We start from the raw sequence: 17454 nt of genomic DNA, 5'->3' as shown, positions 1-17454 counted from the left end.
CGCTGCCCCCCTCCGCTGCTCCGCGCCCGCCGCCACTGACGCCACCTCCCGCCTGACGCACGCGGAGCCCCACGGGGCGCGCAGCGGGGCGCGCAGCATCCCCACTCCCACCTACGCGCCTGAGTGCTCGTATCCCGGCAGCGACCTTCCCGCCGAGCTCGAAAAGCCCCCATCTACAGATGTGATAATTATTTATGAAAAGAAAAAGTTTCCGCAGTTGCTCGGACACCTGCGCGTGCGACGCGCCAGGTCACGGGCTGCGCCGAGACGCGAACACCTCGTGCGGCCGCCGCGGGATGCGCTTTGTCGTCTGGTTTGGCTTTCCCTGCAGCATAGGGGAGTACGGGGCGGGAGGGGGGGGTGGGGGGGGGATGGACAGATGAACAAATGAAGTCTGAGTGAGAGGGAGAGATAACGGGAAAGTCATTTGATAAAGGTTTTTCATAGGTGCAAAGAAATGCTAACGTCCGCCACAACCAGACTACCCCTTCCGAGAAGAGAGACAACAGCTATTGTTTCAAGGAGAGTAAGCGCTACCTCAAGACGTTTATCCAAAGGTGTAGGTGTTCTGCTTGAATTTCACAACATTGGTTAGACAACCCACTAAGAGCGGGCTCCGCGGCCAGAGCCCGGAGCGCACGAGCGCAAAAGCCGCGGGGCACCGCGGGACGAAGCGCAGTCAGCATGGGGTGGACGGCGGTGCCCCGGGACGGGCGAGGTAGCAGCGAGGGGCTGGGAGCTGTCACGGACTGTACCGGTCTGTCATCTGCCGCCTAGAGACCAGCCGTAAAAAAAATAAAAGGCACGGATATGGTCTGAAGTAGAGGGTAGGGCAGGTTAATCTTTAACATGGAGTGTGCATATGAAGAGCTGAAGACTAGCATCAGCCTCCATCGCAGCGCTGCTCGTAGCGTAATTTGTCTCAGATACAGACAAATGCTCCATCTGTTGAATAGAGATATTACAATGCAGAATATTTTGGTCTCTGTGAATATATTTAAGGATGGATGCACGTGCCATATATAGCAAGAACACACTCTAGTAGAATTCTGCTAGCATGAATGTTCTCTTCACTATAGAAAGTTTTCTTTGAAATACAAACAGTGATGGGTGTCTCTGTCCTTTTCTACCTTCTATGCCTGTCTATGCCATGAAACAGATACCTCCGAAACAGAAAACCTGTAGAAATTTCAAAACCCTGCTACAGGGAATGCCTGGTGGGAAGAATTCAATTAACTGAATTCTTTTTTCCCTGAATCAGAATTTGTAGCGGGATAAAATTTAAATTTGTAAGTTTTTTTTTTTTTTTTTTTTTTTTGTAGATATATAAATGCATGCAAAAATACAGCTGAGTGCCTTCCAGTGGTATTAGCTCTGTTTTTTGCGTATTGGTGGGAACACATTTTCTGCCTTACTAAGAAGGAAGGGCAGGGCAGGGCAGGGCAGGGCAGGGCAGGGCAGGGGAAGGAAGGAAGGAAGGAAGGAAGGAAGGAAGGAAGGAAGGAAGGAAGGAAAGAAGGAAGGAAGGAAGGAAGGAAGGAAGGAAGGAAGGAGGGAAGGAGGGAAGGAGGGAAGGAGGGAAGGAGGGAAGGAGGGAAGGGAGGAAGGGAGGAAGGGAGGAAGGGAAGAAGGAAGGAAGGAGGGAAGGGAGGAAGGAGGGAAGGGAGGAAGGAAGGAAGGAAGGAAGGAAGGAGATATGTATCACATTGTGTGGGTTATCCTAGTCTGACAGAAAGTTTCAGCTACAGCTCATCTGCCTTAGCACGGAGGTTAGATGGCCACTCACATTCCCCTCCAGTCCCATTTTCTATTATTTCCGTGATGTAGACAGACCAATCTGCAGCTGATTTTGCTCTGTGGGTGTTCTGCAGTTCAGGCAGCTCTATGAATGAGAATCATATTTCATAGGTATTTTCTAGTGCCTACTCTCTGTCACAGATTTCCTCAATAGTGTAATTGCCCATATTCTTATGTAACTGGAATTTATAGAAATGACGTTTTAATTTTTTCTTCAGGAAGAGAGCAATTGCCAGTTTCCCTGTCATTAAAAAAGATCACCTAATTGCTTTAAAATAAAAAATAATAACCCTGGAATTCTAATAATCATGATTCCAAGGAAATGACTGTATGTTATGGTATGAGCCATAATATTTCTTATAATTGCACTGTTTTCACCTGTTTCGTCGTTGTCATTTTGTTGTAGTTGTTGTTGTTCATTTTGTTTTTTCCAAGAGAAATGTAATAACAGAAACTTCAGTATTAAAAGTCTTTGTTTTTTCATCCTGTTGAATGTTCTCATGTTATCTTCAGATGTCCTGGATCAGGCACAACTGAGTTTGGACAATTACTTTTTTTTTTTTTTTTTCCTCAGTAGAACTAAACTATCTTCTGTTTCCCAAATGTTCCTGTATTTGCTTTTTCTAACTCTTTCCTACATCTTTAGTTTCTTCTATTCCTTACATACTAGTATTTTTAAGCCTTTTAAGAATTAATGCCTTAAATCACCTTGTCTTCTACAAGTCATCTTCATATGAAGTTTTTCTTGATAAGAAAGATCACTCTTGAAAAGGAATGTTCCAGAAAAGCTTTTATAAGGAAAACAAATTCTTCTTAGACCTCTTTCTCTCCTTTTTGCTTCCTAAGTATTTCTCAGCTAGAGAAAACATGCATAGCTCTTCATTAGAGTTGGTCCACTTGGGAATCTCACTTGCCCTCAACGTGATTTAAACAGTCTATCCAGGCCCACAAATCATCTCTATTCACAACTGTGAGGCATCTGAAGATAGTGAAATGGTATCAGGCAAATGGTAAATTCATTAAAGAACAGATATACGAACCTTTATTTACTTCATCACTGTAACATAAAACTATCATCTCTACATGTGGATGACAACTAGCACAAAAGCTGTAAGCACCGAAGAGGAGAAAACCACTCTGCCATAGAAGATACTGGAGACTATAATATGGAAGAGCCATTGTTTCATAGCAGTCATAGTCATAGCAGTCTTATGCCTTAGAAACAAAAATAAGCACAGTGAGAATAAATTAGATCCAATTTAGGCTGTTTGTATTTTGATATTAAATGTATTAATTTGTCTGAGATTTCTGTGTTTATGTGTTGGGTTTTTTTTTGTTTGTTTTTTGTTTTTTTTTTGCGGAGAAGACGGATGTTGTATCCTTGCAGGAGATGTAACAAGTATGGAACTGGAAGATGCATCATTCAAGATTCATTCACCTAGGAATTATTTCACAAGACAAAATTTTTAAACAGTACACTGGCTCAAGATGCTAGTTCATCATATCAACTGCAAATTTAGTTGATTTAAGCTGCTTTGCTGCTTTTGCTGCAAAGCAGCAGTTTGGCTACCAGCAGTTTAAGTTAATTTGCTTGACAAAAAACTGGTAACATTAATTTCTATCATGTCAGCTCAAGCAAAGTAGAAGAACATCTGAAGCATAAAGCAGAGAGTGCAGATGAATTTCTCAGGTAGTTTAAGCCTGTAGTGTCACTTTCTTAGTTGCAAAATATGTCTAGGCTTTTTTGTTTAGTTTAGTCAGGACAGTGATGATCAAATTTTAGTGCTGTGTTCATATGCTGAAAATCTTAAGACCCTGCAGACCAGCTATGCTGGTCATAAAAAAACTCAGAAGTCAGGGAAGACATTTCACACACTGGATCATTCCTAAGTAAATAAAACATTAAGCATCCCCTCTCTTCTAAACACCATCTTTTTTAGGCATTCTGTTGTATGATATTTGAAATTTGTGAGGTGGTGCACTTTAAGGAAACATTAGAGATCCAATGAAATGATACTCAAATTTACTGTTGTAGAAAACAAAAATAAAACTATAAGCAATCATATTATTATCTGAATCAGACTTTATTTTTTAATACAGAGCAAATCTGTTACACATTTTGCAATGAGCTGCAAATCAGCACAGACTCATACATCTAATGGCTAAGAAAACATTTATTTAAGTTTTAAAGTTCCAGCATCAGAAGCTGTGAAAGTGGCATTCTGCGCAGACTCTACTTCTGAGGACTACATGTTTGGCAAGGCTTTTATTCATGATACTTTGACACTTCAAACAGCAACAACATCTTAGTACCCCAAAGGAGAACAGTTCTCCAATCACAGAACATTTTAGGTGTTATCATCTCAATAGAATGATCTAAAGTCTTATTTCTTCTTTTAATTATTTCTTTTTTAAACATAGTCATTACATTTTTGAGACATTGAGACTCCCTAACACTTCTGCTAGCAAAATAGATTCTGTCTTTATGACTGTAAAGCAAGTATGGAATATATACAGCTATATGTATATGCAGCTAAAACTGTTATGAACTGCTAAAATCATGAACCTTTCAGTTATATATGTACGTAGCTATTTGTGGGATTGTTTAGGAGAAGTTATTTTGGATAAAATAGGCTGGAAGAAAACTATCTTTCCTCCTATCCCTACATTCCTTTTTCTTTTTTTCTCTTTTACTGGTATCTTCATACTAGCGAGTAGTGCAGTTTAGAAGTGCTACCACAGTGTGTCATGGGAGTTATGCTTTGGACACCTCCTGTTTACTTTCACCTCTCAGCAGTGCATCCCCAGGCCAGACTGCATTTTTGTCATTTCTCGATTACACATTTTCTCCAAATACCCAACTTAATCAATTTTTCATTTGTCTCCAGTGAACCATGAATATTTTAATGCAACTTTCAGCATGTAATATATACAATGGACATGGGTGAACAGCCTGATGTAACTCTACTGAAGACTGCATATTCGTGTGATTCACTGTTTATCAGAGTAATTCTGCTTGGAAATTTTGTGCTAAATTGAAAGGGTGAAATGAAATTGATCTGAATTCAGAAGGGTGACTGTTTTTTTTCCAACAATATTCTGATTTTGTCAACAATTGTTCTTCAGTTTTCCCTGGAACACGGCAACCAAATATATGTAGTATTCATTGTTATATTGCACTAGTTTAGATATATAATGTCAGTAGGAATTGGACCGTGCATTGTGAAATTATTGAAATTATTCTATTTTGTCTCTTAGGCCACTTTCACAAATTTCTTAAATAATCATGCTGTTTCCTTGTACCCAAGAGGCAGTTTCAGTTTAACTAGTTACTTAGAAATCATACAGCCATGAAACTACCTTGCGTTAAAAATGCAGAGGAATATTTCCTTTGTGCACAGTAGAGAAGCAACATGTTATGATTACTGTAAATCAGTGAGATCATGCTAATACCTTCGATTTAGCCTGATACAGGTTCCTCACTAGGAGACCATAACAGGTTTCCTAACTATCAGTAACCTTTCTGTTTTCATAAGAAAAAGCCTCAGGAGTCACTGACAGTCTTCCACAGCTCTGCTGTAGCATGAGAAAAAACAATCATGACCTCCATTTTGTAGAAGTCTTTCCTATATTTGTTTATTATTTTTACTTATCTCCCTTCTTCGGAAAATTTCATTAAGCAGAGCAAAAGAACTATTTTTACTTAAATTTATTATTCATATATAAGGTGCTTGGCATCACCATTTATGAGTAAATCATAAAAAAAAAAAAAAGTTAGATTTAATTGCTCTTGATGTGTTAGTTATCTTTAGAACCATAATATGAATTCAGTGAGCTGTGGTTTCAGTACTATGCCAGCATGCAGATTCGAAATCTACATCCTTTTTGCAGCATGCAGCCTATGAAGGATGGAAAGCATCTATGTAATTTGCACATCTGTAAGCTGAAATTTGCATGTATACCATTTAAGAAATTTCTTGGAGACCAAAAAGCAGACAATAAAGAAAGACAGGGTGGTAATAGGAATATTTTACAACAGCAAACAGAAGTAACAAATCATTTGCAAATGCACAAAAACAAAACAAAACAAACATTTCTCTGAAAAAAAATGAATTCAGGCTTTGCATCTGACAAATATTTTGCATTTGCATAACACCTTTCAATTTCAGTGCTTTTCAGGCATTAATTAACTAAAACTGTGTCTAAACTAGTATGCAGCTGTAAGTATATACTGCTCTGGAAGAAAAAAAAAAAAAAAAGCGTCATCTGCAGCAGGCTATACCAGCCTTGTAGCCTTGTTTGTATTGGTAAGGCTTATCACTGGGACTGCTGAAGAGATGCAACCTTTACCCCAGTTACCTATCAAAATCATCAAGAGCAGAGCATCCTGCTCCTGGCCAGGTGTCATGATAGTAGTTCCATATGTGCAATTGCCATCCATTTCCAAGCTTTGATTTACTCCTTTTTCTCTCCCCCGCTTGTTCCCAACAGAAATAAATTAGACTGGAAAAAGAACAGTAGTGCTGTCCTCGCTGCAGGTAAACTGGGGGATTCAGCTAGCATAGGGTGCTCACACCTCAGTTTGGCACAGTGATGTCAGCCATACCTTGTGCTGCAGACATGATCTCAGCTTCAGACCACACCCCTTATGCATTGATTAGTGCTGCTGGAGCCATGTTTAATTGAGACCCAGAGGCCACTGTTTTCTAATCACTAGATGATGTAGACCCAGTCCTGCAGACACCTTCATACATGTCTAATTCTATGATGAATAGCATGACTCAAGTCATGCTTGTCTGTATCTGTAAATTTCAAGTACCCACAGTGAAGAAGAACATGAACTGTTGATTTAAACAGTGAGTCCTAGATTGCAACTCTTCATTTTAATGAGATACTTCTGAAATTCTTCGGGCATTAACTGAAAATGTTTTAACAATACAATGTTAAAAGCAGGTTTAAAGAGTATTAAATGTACCTGGTGGTCCATTGCAACATTTCACGTTGATGTAGGTAAAACTGTCATTTTTGAAAATTATGAATAAAAACATAGGGCAAAACAGCAAACTTCAATTTCTTTTCATTTTGCTCCTTGTTCCCAGCCTCCTCTGGATGAACAAGTACTCCATCTGTACTCACTGGTAACTGCTGAGATAGACTGGTATTCACTGTTAGGGCTAACATGCACAGCTGCAGCAGTCTCACTCTATAGGGCCTCTATGAGCAGTGCAACTTGTTGCAAGAGAACCTCGCTGCCCTTGTTTCCACAGAAATCATCAAAGGGAAAATATTTGTTTATGCAGATGAGAGATGAGGTCCCTCTGCTGTGGGAACAGATATTTGAGGTCCTAATGAAGAAAGAATTATGTTAGATAGCATCACTATAGAGCTAAGGGGTATATAGAAGTGTGAAGAAATTCAAAAACTCAACAGGTGTGGCACATTATCTATGACAGGCTTATACAGGTACAACAAGTGTAGATAGCTTTGACTCTTTGCAGTCCAAAGCTGCAGCAGGAGGATGTGCATCATGAACTGAGAGAACTACCCTCTGTATAGGTTTCCAGGAGTTCAGCTCATATTTACCTTAATAGGGAATACAACATAGTACTAATTGACTTTACTACTCTAAAAATCACTTCTGAAGTTTCTCAGGAACAGAAACATTAGAGATAAGGGTTTGACCATTATTTTCATATTTGTTTATAATGGGTAGTTCAGATATAATTCTAACTTTATCAGGTAAGCCATTGCTGGGTGATCCTGTACATTTTCTTTAGGGGAATAGGGCTTGTGGTTGTGTTTGGAAATGCTTGCAGCGTGCATAGAGGCTTTGTACTAGAGGCAGATTCCACAAATGGTTCTGACAGTAATTTCTATTCTTAGGTAAAAGGGGAGGGTGCTTGTTTCCCACGTGTAACAACACACTGCTGTTCTCTGTCATTTATTGCACCTTTGCATATAAGCTTCAGTGGCAGATTCTTGCCAGATCATGCCCTTCGTGGTCATAGAGTTGACTATACATCAGTCCTGGTCATAGACTTATGCACCTAACCAACTAGATCTATTTTAAATAGACCTTCACATCATTACACATGCATAAATGGTCAGTTATAGCCACAGTCGGGGTTTGACTAACTTCACTCTATTTCTATACCTTCTTGTGCAAGGAAGCTAGTTTTAAATAATACAAGTAACTTTACTCATTAAAATCAGTGGGAGTTAATAATGTAAGCAACTTTGAGGATTTGGACCTGAGGCTATAGTAAGTCAAAAGTATCAATACCTCTTTGGTACATAAAAATAATCCTCTTATACTACTTGTCAGTAATATGGATACTGGCTACAGTATGGGGCAGAAACCAAAGAGTACATTACTTTTATCCTCTAGAGATCAGGTCCTGGGGCCCTTGGTAATTTTCTTGTTGAAACAATAATTAAACAATTAGTTGGGGAAAATAAGTCCTTGAACAAAAGGCACAGAATAGTTACACAGAAGTGACTGTTTATGGGGAAGCAAGTCTACTCCACTGTAAGGAATCCTACCGTAGTACAATCCGAAGTGACATCTTCAAAAGGTGTGCATCTTGATATATGTATCCCTCTACTATGTAAACTGTTTCTTCCCGGTGCTTCTTTTTGGTTCATCATATTCAAGCATGCATCCCACATGGTTCTGCACCCTTAGAAAATCTTCCTGTTATTGGCTGGTCTCTAATGCTATTTCTTATTTTGAATTTAGATCATAAACATTCATACATATCAAATCTTCCTAAATCTTTCCTTAGAGACCTATTCCTCTTATTGGAGCTAATGCTAAATCTGTCAAAACAAATGTGACTTAAATTTCTGAAGGACATCGACAGTTTCAAATGTATTATTAAATTTGAAATTGGCAAAGGATCAGAAAATACAGTATAAAATATATTGCCCCTTCAGGACAGTAGGTCCAATATTTTTTAAATTTTGTTTGTTTGTTTGTTTGTTTTTATTGGTGGGAGGTAGTTTTGCTTTGTTTTTCTTTTTTTATTTCTGTATCTCAAATTGGTCCTATTTGCATTACTTTATCCTGAAGTTAACACCCAATTGATCTCAAGTCAACATTCTGCCAAATAAATTTGCCTTCCAGTTAGGACGAAAGTAAGAAATTCTTCTGAATATGAATTACTGACCAGTCTCAGGAGGTTTGTTCTTTTCTCCTAAAGGAGAGAAATATTCATCATTCACTGTTCTGGAGTTCAGTCTTTCCTAACATATTTGCACTTGTTCATTTGTGTAAGAAGGCCTTGATCAGAAAAACTCCCACTGGCTTCAATGCAGAAGCTTCAAAAAAGCACCAAAAATGTGAATTAAATTGTTTCCAGGTATTGCATCATATATAGATTCCAACCTTACTGAAAAACCTTTTTTTTTTTTTTTTTTTTTTTTTTCCTAATAAGAAATGGAGTGAGAGAAAGATTTAGAGGCTGTTTTAGCCTAGAATTTTCATATGTTATCTATTAAGAAGCTTTCTTATTCTTCATGGTACACTAATTTCCTTTAAAAATAATTCATGGACTGTCAGTATGCCAGTATAAGATTGTGAAACAGCGGCTTGCTGCCACTGTGGAATTATCTGTGATACTTTCCATCCTCTCCTACATGATACAGGATTGAGGAGTGTAAATTTTTGTTACTATCCTGCATGAAAATAGACTGCAGTGATGGAAGTATTTTGTCATTTAGGGAAGGTTTGTTCATTTTTATGAATGGCTAGTATCTTGGGAGAGAGAAAGCTTGCATATCTGGCCCACATGTGAGCTGACATCTGGAGAGGATCCCCATGCAGAAGGATGAAAACAGGCATGCTGGAAATGTACATCAGAAAAACAAAATCAAGGATTTTGATGTAAAGTTGAAAAGTGATAGGCTTAATGGGTACAGGTACTGACATGATCTCAGGAACTAGCATTAAAGAACATGAGAACTCCTTCTCTAATGACTAGAGTAGTGTTCACCTCCGGGGGGAATGTATTTCAGATGTGTCTAAAAGATGTTCAACAGACCAATACTCAGAGACTTGTTTCTGAAAATCATTTTCAGTTGCAAAGTTCAGTTTTTCTAAATGCTGTCAAATTACTTAAAATTACTTATAAATGCATTTCTCTCTTGAAATGTTAAGTAATGCCCATAACTTAGATAATGAACAAATTGCTCCAGCTCAATCGAGTAAGAGACTTTAGAAACATAAGATAAAAAATAAAATATTAATCCATGTATTTGTCTGAGGAATGAAATCTGGCCATGATCATCTCAGCAATTTAATGAATTTTAGAAAATGTTTATTCAGATGTGTTTATAATGCTCTACTATATCTACATCCCCCCAGAAAACCTATTTTTTGTATGTTTTTAAATGAGGAAAATTATTTTTGTGTGCATATGTCTTCTCAACTGCTAAACCTCTTCCTGGAATAGGAAATTTTCTTGGTGTACCTGGTGTATTTCCAACATGTGTTTTGTAATGGGTACAATCTCAGCTAGGGCTCCTGGAGCTGTTTTCAGATCTATTTTAGGTTTTCTGATAAAGCTTTTATGTCAATTATTGGTGACCCAGACACAGCAGCTTGGGACACAGTAGTTCATCCAAACTGCTTTATTAGATGTAGATGCCACAATAGTCAGAGCTGCTACTAAGTCAGACACTTACACCAAAGAATATAACCACAAATCAGTATTGTAGCATGCCATATGAACTGCTGTGAAAAGTAATTATATATTTCGTAAGAGGATTAAAAATTAAAAAAAAAAAAAAAAAAAAAAAGCAAAGGAGGGTATTAGATGGATCATTTAGCTCTATCTGATGTTTCCATGATTACTGTGCAGTTCTGGAAGAGCTGAAAATTTAACTCATGTCTCTTAACACATTTTAATCAAGATTATAGAGTGAAGAAAAAAGATCTACTAGGCTGCTGGAGGAAAAAAAAACAACAAAAAACATAAGGAAAGGAACAATTGTTTTGTTATGTCCAATCATTAACAGAAGAACTGGTTTACTACACCAAATACCTTACTGGTGTCACATTCTATCCTTGATACTCATCCTGCACTGGTAAATTTTTAGGGTAAAAACACGGTAAATATGAGGTAGACTTTTTACTCCCTACATCAGCAGTTTAAGTACATTTGGAGCCGAAAACTTGTTTAGCCCATTATATTTAACTTGTTTACTCCATTATATTTAATAGTCCTACAATAGACAGGTTTTTCATTTGTATACCCCAATGTTTGATTAATTTCCTTCAGCTCTTATTGCAGACTGTTCAGGTACATAAATGACAGACATTTACACCATTACAGAAAGAGTGGAAACATATAAGAGAGGAGAGTGTTGTAAATGGAAAGAAATAGTCAGTCGAGTCACAGTACATCAGCTCAGTACCTAGTGAAAGCAAGGACAGAAAGAGATTTGGGGCTGGATGGACAATGTGTTGACTGGAAGTCCTGCAGAGACAGAGTTTGACTCCACATCTGGGGAGTTGTTCCTTCCCTTGAGACCGAATGATGTTTATGGTTAGGAGTACTTGGGGCTTGTAGAATGTAAAACTAGTACAGTATCTGAAATTATCAAAAAAAACCTACTTACAGAGGGACAAGCTGTCTGTTTTGTTTACTGTTGTGTTAAAGTAAGGAAAATGCTCACACGGAAGTCCTCTGCACAGGACACAGTGGCTGAGGTGGTGCACCAGCTGGATCCAATCTGCAAATTGTAATCTACAAGATTTCCTGTAGTGAGGGCTATGCCAGTGACAGTTAGGGAATGCAGGAGGGCTATATCAATGATTGTTAGGGAATGCAGGATAGTGGGGAAAAAAAGAAAAAAAGAAAATTTTAGGAAACAAATGTACAGAGGCAGTAAAGACTTAGGAAAATGGTGATTCATATGACCTCTAGTAACCATGTAGTTTTGTCTGGTTGTTTTTTGAATTAACTCATTCCTGTCCTCCATGGCAGAGTTGGCAGTCAGAGTGCAGTTCTGTGATTTACAAGGGCTGCTCTGAAAGTAATGCCTCCTAATTTATTATGTTGGCATGATGTCAGAGGCAGATGTTGGTGGTATAGCAGAATATACTTCCACCAATATTCCATTGCATTTCATTTCAGTGTGACAGATCGCAGCAGAGGGGCAGTCTGACAAAATGGCATCTGACATGGAAATGCATATGAAGCAAAGGCATGTAATTGAATTCCTCCATGGGTAAAAAATGATACTCATTGACATTCATCGATACTTGCTGAACACTGATGGAGACCAAATTGTGGATGTGAGCACAGTGAGGTGAAGGTGCTACATTTCATCAGTGGTGACAGCAGCATTAAAGTCCAGCCACATTCCAAATGGCCTTGAACAGCTGTCAGACCATGATATGAAAAGCGTACCAATCTGCTCGTCCATTCAGATCAGTGGTTTATGACCAGGGAACTGTGTACACAGCTGAATATCATGCATTGGTAACAGTGGTGACAATGTTGAAATATGACAAAGTTTGCATTAAGTGGGTGCCATGAATGCTCACACAGGAACAGAAAAAATATGCAGAACCTACTGAACCCACACAAGTCTGAAGGTAACAGTTTCCTGGATCATGTCATTTGTGGTGGTGGGATGTGGTGTCACCGCTATGAACCAGAGTGAAAATGGCCTTCTGTGGAGCCCATGTGAATTCCCCATTGAAGAAAAAGTTCAAGATGCAGCCCTCAACAAGTAACGTGATGTGCACTGTCTTTTGGGATAGGAAAGGGGTGATCCTTCTGGATTTCCTGGAACCTGGACAAACCATCAACTCTAACCACTACACTGCAACACAGACTAAGCTGAATGTTCAAACTCCCAGAGTCAGGCCAGAGAAGATAAGCTTTTTCTGGGAACTCAATAATTCCAAGCCCCATACCAGTCTGAACATGGTGGAACACATTGCCAGTCTTCGCTGGACTGCCCTAAAACACCCGCTGTATAGTCCAGATTTAATGCTTTCTGACTTGTTTGGGCTGATGAAAGATGGACTGCATGAGCAAAAGTTTCGTAGCATTGCCAACACCATAATAGCTGTGAAACACTGGGTCATCTCCATTGGTGCAGGCTCTTGTTGATCACTGGCAAAAATACATAGTTAATATTGGTTAACTACGTTGAAAAAAAGTGTTCTGTACCTGAGAATTTGCTCTGTCAGATAATGTTATTGTGCTCTTTGTATCTGTTGTAGTTTCTGTGGAAATAAATAGGTGGCATTAGTTTTGGAGCAACTAAAATATTTTAACTGTGCTGTCTGATTATTTCTGCAGGCCCTTGTTTTTACACTATAAGAAATCGCTCTTTCTACATTTTTCTCCATAATATAGACTTCTTTATATAGACTTCTTTACTTCATAGTAATCAGATATTCACATTTTTCAGATTGAAAAGTTTTATTGCTAATGGATTTCTCATCATGTGTTAATCTGTATCTTAAAACTCTCACTGCCATTAGCTGTCCCTCTTTTCCTCATACTACTACATTCTTTTTCAGTTGGGTTCCCTGCTATATTGAAACTGTAGGCTCAGAATGAATGTTTACAGTATCATAATGAGCTTTTCAGCTTCATTCCTGATTTTATCCTGAATAGTTGTTTTTCTTTAACCAATTGAACTGAGATCATCAGTATGGCTTTTACTTGTCAGTTTATCATCAGCCACTAGTCTTCTGAGTCTCTCGTGCAAATTTTCTCAAGTAAGTTGAAAAGCACAAATCCATGATCTCTCTGAGGATATATTACCCAGTTTCCTGAGGTTTAAAACAGTTAGAATCCCAGCCATTACTTCACTCCATCTCTTTCCTTCCTTTTGTCTTGCTTCTTGTTCAAATCCTCCCTTTATCAGCTTTGGAAATCACACTGTCTGACTGATCTTGTTTAATCCTGAGGTAAGCCAACTCACAGCGTCAATCAGCCCAAAACAGACAGAGCAAACTCTTGTTGCCGGGTTGGAATTCAAGTGAGTTACTTCAGCTTTCCAGGAGATTGGATGAGGTCCCAGTGGCTATGTGAGATAGGTACTGAAACCAAGTGGTGGGTACGAGGGAAGAATGGGAACGGGAAGGCAGTAGCATATCTGTACTTTGTTGCATATAAAAAAATAATTTAGCTCTTTGCTTTCTCTGAAATTATACCTGCAGACTGATATGATTAAAACTAGATTGCACATATCTATTTTGCAGTGTTTTTGCCAAAGGAATGAGTAAAACGCTTACTGTGAGCTGGTTTGGAAGATGGCAAAATAAACTGTTTAGTTTATTAACCTTAAGCTTTCTGATCAAGCACCAAAGATTTGCATCCAGATTTATTGTTAATTAAGCTTATCTATGTGGCAAGTGATACTTTAATGTCTACAGTTCCTTTTCTTTCTCCATTAAATATCAGAATGATAGGCTAGGCTTTCTTAGGATTTTAAGTCCACTACTTATATACTTTATGGAGTGTTTAAAAACAAAAAAACAAACAAAAAATAAACAAACAAACAAAAACCCACCACCACCATCACCACCAACAACAAAACCTGTGCCTGCAAGCTGTACTGGCTGTCATTCATTCCTTACTTCACCTAAGGGGAAGATACTACGTGATTTCGCTGAGCAGAGCAGCTCATGGATTAAAAATGGGATGTTACCAGCTATTTGCCTCTTACTTTTCACATGAACAGAGAATGATTAGGAGGTGATGGTGCTCAAGACTTGAACTGAAGAGCTGTGGCTTCCTTTTTTTGTGTGTGTGTGTGTGAGTGTGTGTCTCTATGGCAGACTGGGAAGGGCCCTAGTCTGGAATGTTGGCCCAATGTTCCTGGAAGATCAGAACTGCAGTTTAAAGAAAACTAAGAACATGTACATGCAAATGCAGAAAGTATGAGGTGCTTTGGAAGTTTAAGAGCAGGCTAACTAAACTGTTGTGTCAACACTGCCTACAAAATTAACCTGTCCCTCTGACAAGTTTGTCTGCTCTCTGCTCCAGTCAGAATTTGGTTTTTGTGCTGAAGCACAGAAGTTCATTTCCCTTCTATTGCATTTTCTTATGTTTCTGTACATGTATTTGCATAAAATCAGTAAGTTCTTTTGCTCTTTATGATACTTTTGTCTGGAGTTCTGTAGATTAATTGAATACCAAGTGAAACAGTACGTATTCATTTATTTATGGGTTACTAAATGTCTTGTATTTTTTTTTCTTTTCTTTCTTTTCTTTCTTTTTTTTTTCTTCTGTTATTCTTGCTGTTGGTGGTGGTTGTTTTTGTTTTGTTTTGAAAGAGCAATGTTTCTTGTTCTTAGGATTCTCTCCTTTATCTTACAGGCACTCTCTTTATTCCCAGTTTTGGTTAGTTTAATTGTGACTAAGAACTTCCTCTTCTCCCTCAGCTGTGGGGAGAATATCTGCTTCTTAGTGCTGGAGTCTTTCTTACAATTCTTTGCATAGTTACATGAATGCAGCATTATGATTGACTTGCATAAAGGGAGCCAGTTCCCACACTAGATAAAATAAAAGTATTTTGCATCTTCTGGTAGAAAAGGAACAATTTACATTGTATTTTAATATTTCAATAAATTAAAATTGTGAGAAGACTATTTGGGAGTAATAAAAACAACTACAGCCAGGTTCTCATTTCTTTTTGTAATTAAAAAAAAAAAAGAAGAATATTATTCTACAGATAAAGCTATTTCATTTCACCTCTGCTGAGAAAAATAGTTATATGAATATTAATTGTGCTACAGGAAATCTTACACTGATTTGATTTTTATGCCAAGTATGCCTTGAACAGGGAGGGACTGAAAATATTTCCCTGTCCTTTATATATGAGAACATCCCCTCTTCATGGTACATGCAATCTGAGAAAGCAAAAGGAAAGACTTCTACAGACTTAATTTGTTTGGACTTATATTCGTAATGCTGAAAGCAGACTGCTTAAAATCTAACCTGGCAGCAAGATGAGAAATCTGAAAGTTTCATTTCTCCTTCCTTATTTTTATGTTATTTGGATGATTACCCAAACAAGGCTTTTAAGAGACTTCAATCCCTCTCTTTGTAGTCACAGCTCAGAGAATCAGAGAATTCAGAGTCTTGGGACTAAACTGAAAATATGTGGGGCATTCCCAGTACTGCCAGTAATAGGTAACCAATGGAATGGGCCTTTGCTTTGTGTTCTTCAGTCTGCTGTGAATAACTTGACTGAGGGAAGAAAGGGGAATTTTAGAAGGAAAAAAAAAAAAAGAGAAAAGAAAAAAAGGGCTTTTTCAGATAAATCCTCAGTCTGGTTGAATACTATCCAATCATTCTTCCCCACCCCTCTGCCGTCATCACCTCAGTTAATAATTCAGTACCCTATTATGTTGCACATTTGGTCAGCCACATAATGAATTTGCCCTATAATATGTGGAAGAAAAAAAAATCGAAAAGAAAAGAAGACAAAAAAAAAAAAAAAAAAAAAAAGATGATACCATTACAAAAATAGAAATTTATATCTAATATGAACTTGTTAAAATAACTGTACAAAGAAGAGGTCTACAGTGCCCAGTGCTGGGGGGCTTCCTGTTCCAGGACCCTTACCTACCGGCATCAGCCTTTCTGGTGCAGTGGTTCCTCCTTCCCATGCTCTGCTCCAAATGAATTTGAAGAAAAGGGGGGGGGGGGGGGGGGGAGGGGAAGGAAAGAGAGAGAGAGAGAGAGAGAGAGAGAGTGAGAGAGGGAGAGAGAAAGAAAGGGAGAAAGAAAGAAAGGGAGAAAGAAAGGGAGAAAGGGAGAGAGAGAGAGAGAGAGAGAGAGAGAGAGAGAAAGAGAGAAGAGAGAGAAAGAGAGAAAGAGAGAAAGAGAGAAAGAGAGAAAGAGAGAAAGAAAGAAAGAAAGAAAGAAAGAAAGAAAGAAAGAAAGAAAGAAAGAAAGAAAGAAAGAAAGAAAGAAAGAAAGAAAGAAAGAAAGAAAGAAGTTGTTTTCCTTTTGAAACTTTACTATGAATCCCTTGTTCCCAGAGGGTTCCAGCAGACAGGAACTGTAGTGTGCATGAATTCCCCTTTTGTCGAAGCCAGGTCAAAATAATAACAAAAAAGAACCTGCAACGTTCAAGTACGAACTGAACCTTTCGTGCTGCTGCCTCGCTTGTTCTCTGCTAGGCCATTCTTACCAGGCTGTCGGAGGCCCTTCTAGCCACGCAAAGGTCTGCAAAGTCTTTCATGGATACAGATACTTCACTTCAAAATCTAGGGAGAGCAGAGGGGCCACAGAGGTCTAGCTTTATCCCTTCATCTTCCCCTTACTTGTCCAACACCTTGTAAAGAGGTACTGCTCCTCGATCTGAAAGGCAGGTTATTATGTACTGAGAACTGGTGTGGCAACTGTTGCCAGCCCTTCATTAACGCTGCTGTTTAGCCGAACGACTTGACCTAAAGTGGCTGGAGCCTCCCGGGGAAAGTTTTCAATCCTTTTGTTGTGTGTTTTTGCTGAGTTCTCCACCGAAGCAAAACCCCTTCTCTCCCATTTGCTGGCTGGCGCCCCGAGGGCGACCAGGCTGAAAGTTTAGAGAGCTCTGTGCATAACTTCACATCACAACAGCAAGTGCGTGTTCCCTTGTGTCCCTGCCCCCCCGTCTCCCTCCCCTTCTTTCTTTTTC

General features: G+C 38.7%; 1 long non-coding RNA gene across 2 annotated transcripts; it reads right to left on the bottom strand.

Moving 5' to 3' along the window:
- Position 1: 1 nt before the first annotated feature.
- Positions 2-17441, bottom strand: LOC112533332. 2 transcript variants are annotated; one of them, XR_005840658.2, is made up of 3 exons: positions 16969-17441; positions 12984-13039; positions 2-325 (listed from the first exon to the last, which is right to left on the bottom strand). It is a non-coding gene; the product is annotated as an uncharacterized LOC112533332 (long non-coding RNA). The 2 variants fall into 2 exon arrangements; XR_005840659.2 differs by lacking the exon at positions 16969-17441 and adding an exon at positions 16402-16434.
- Between the last annotated feature and the right edge of the window lie 13 nt (positions 17442-17454).

Source organism: Gallus gallus, chromosome 1 (assembly GCF_016699485.2).
Source record: "Gallus gallus isolate bGalGal1 chromosome 1, bGalGal1.mat.broiler.GRCg7b, whole genome shotgun sequence".
NCBI lineage: Eukaryota > Metazoa > Chordata > Aves > Galliformes > Phasianidae > Gallus > Gallus gallus.
This window is presented reverse-complemented; position numbering and strand designations above follow the sequence as displayed.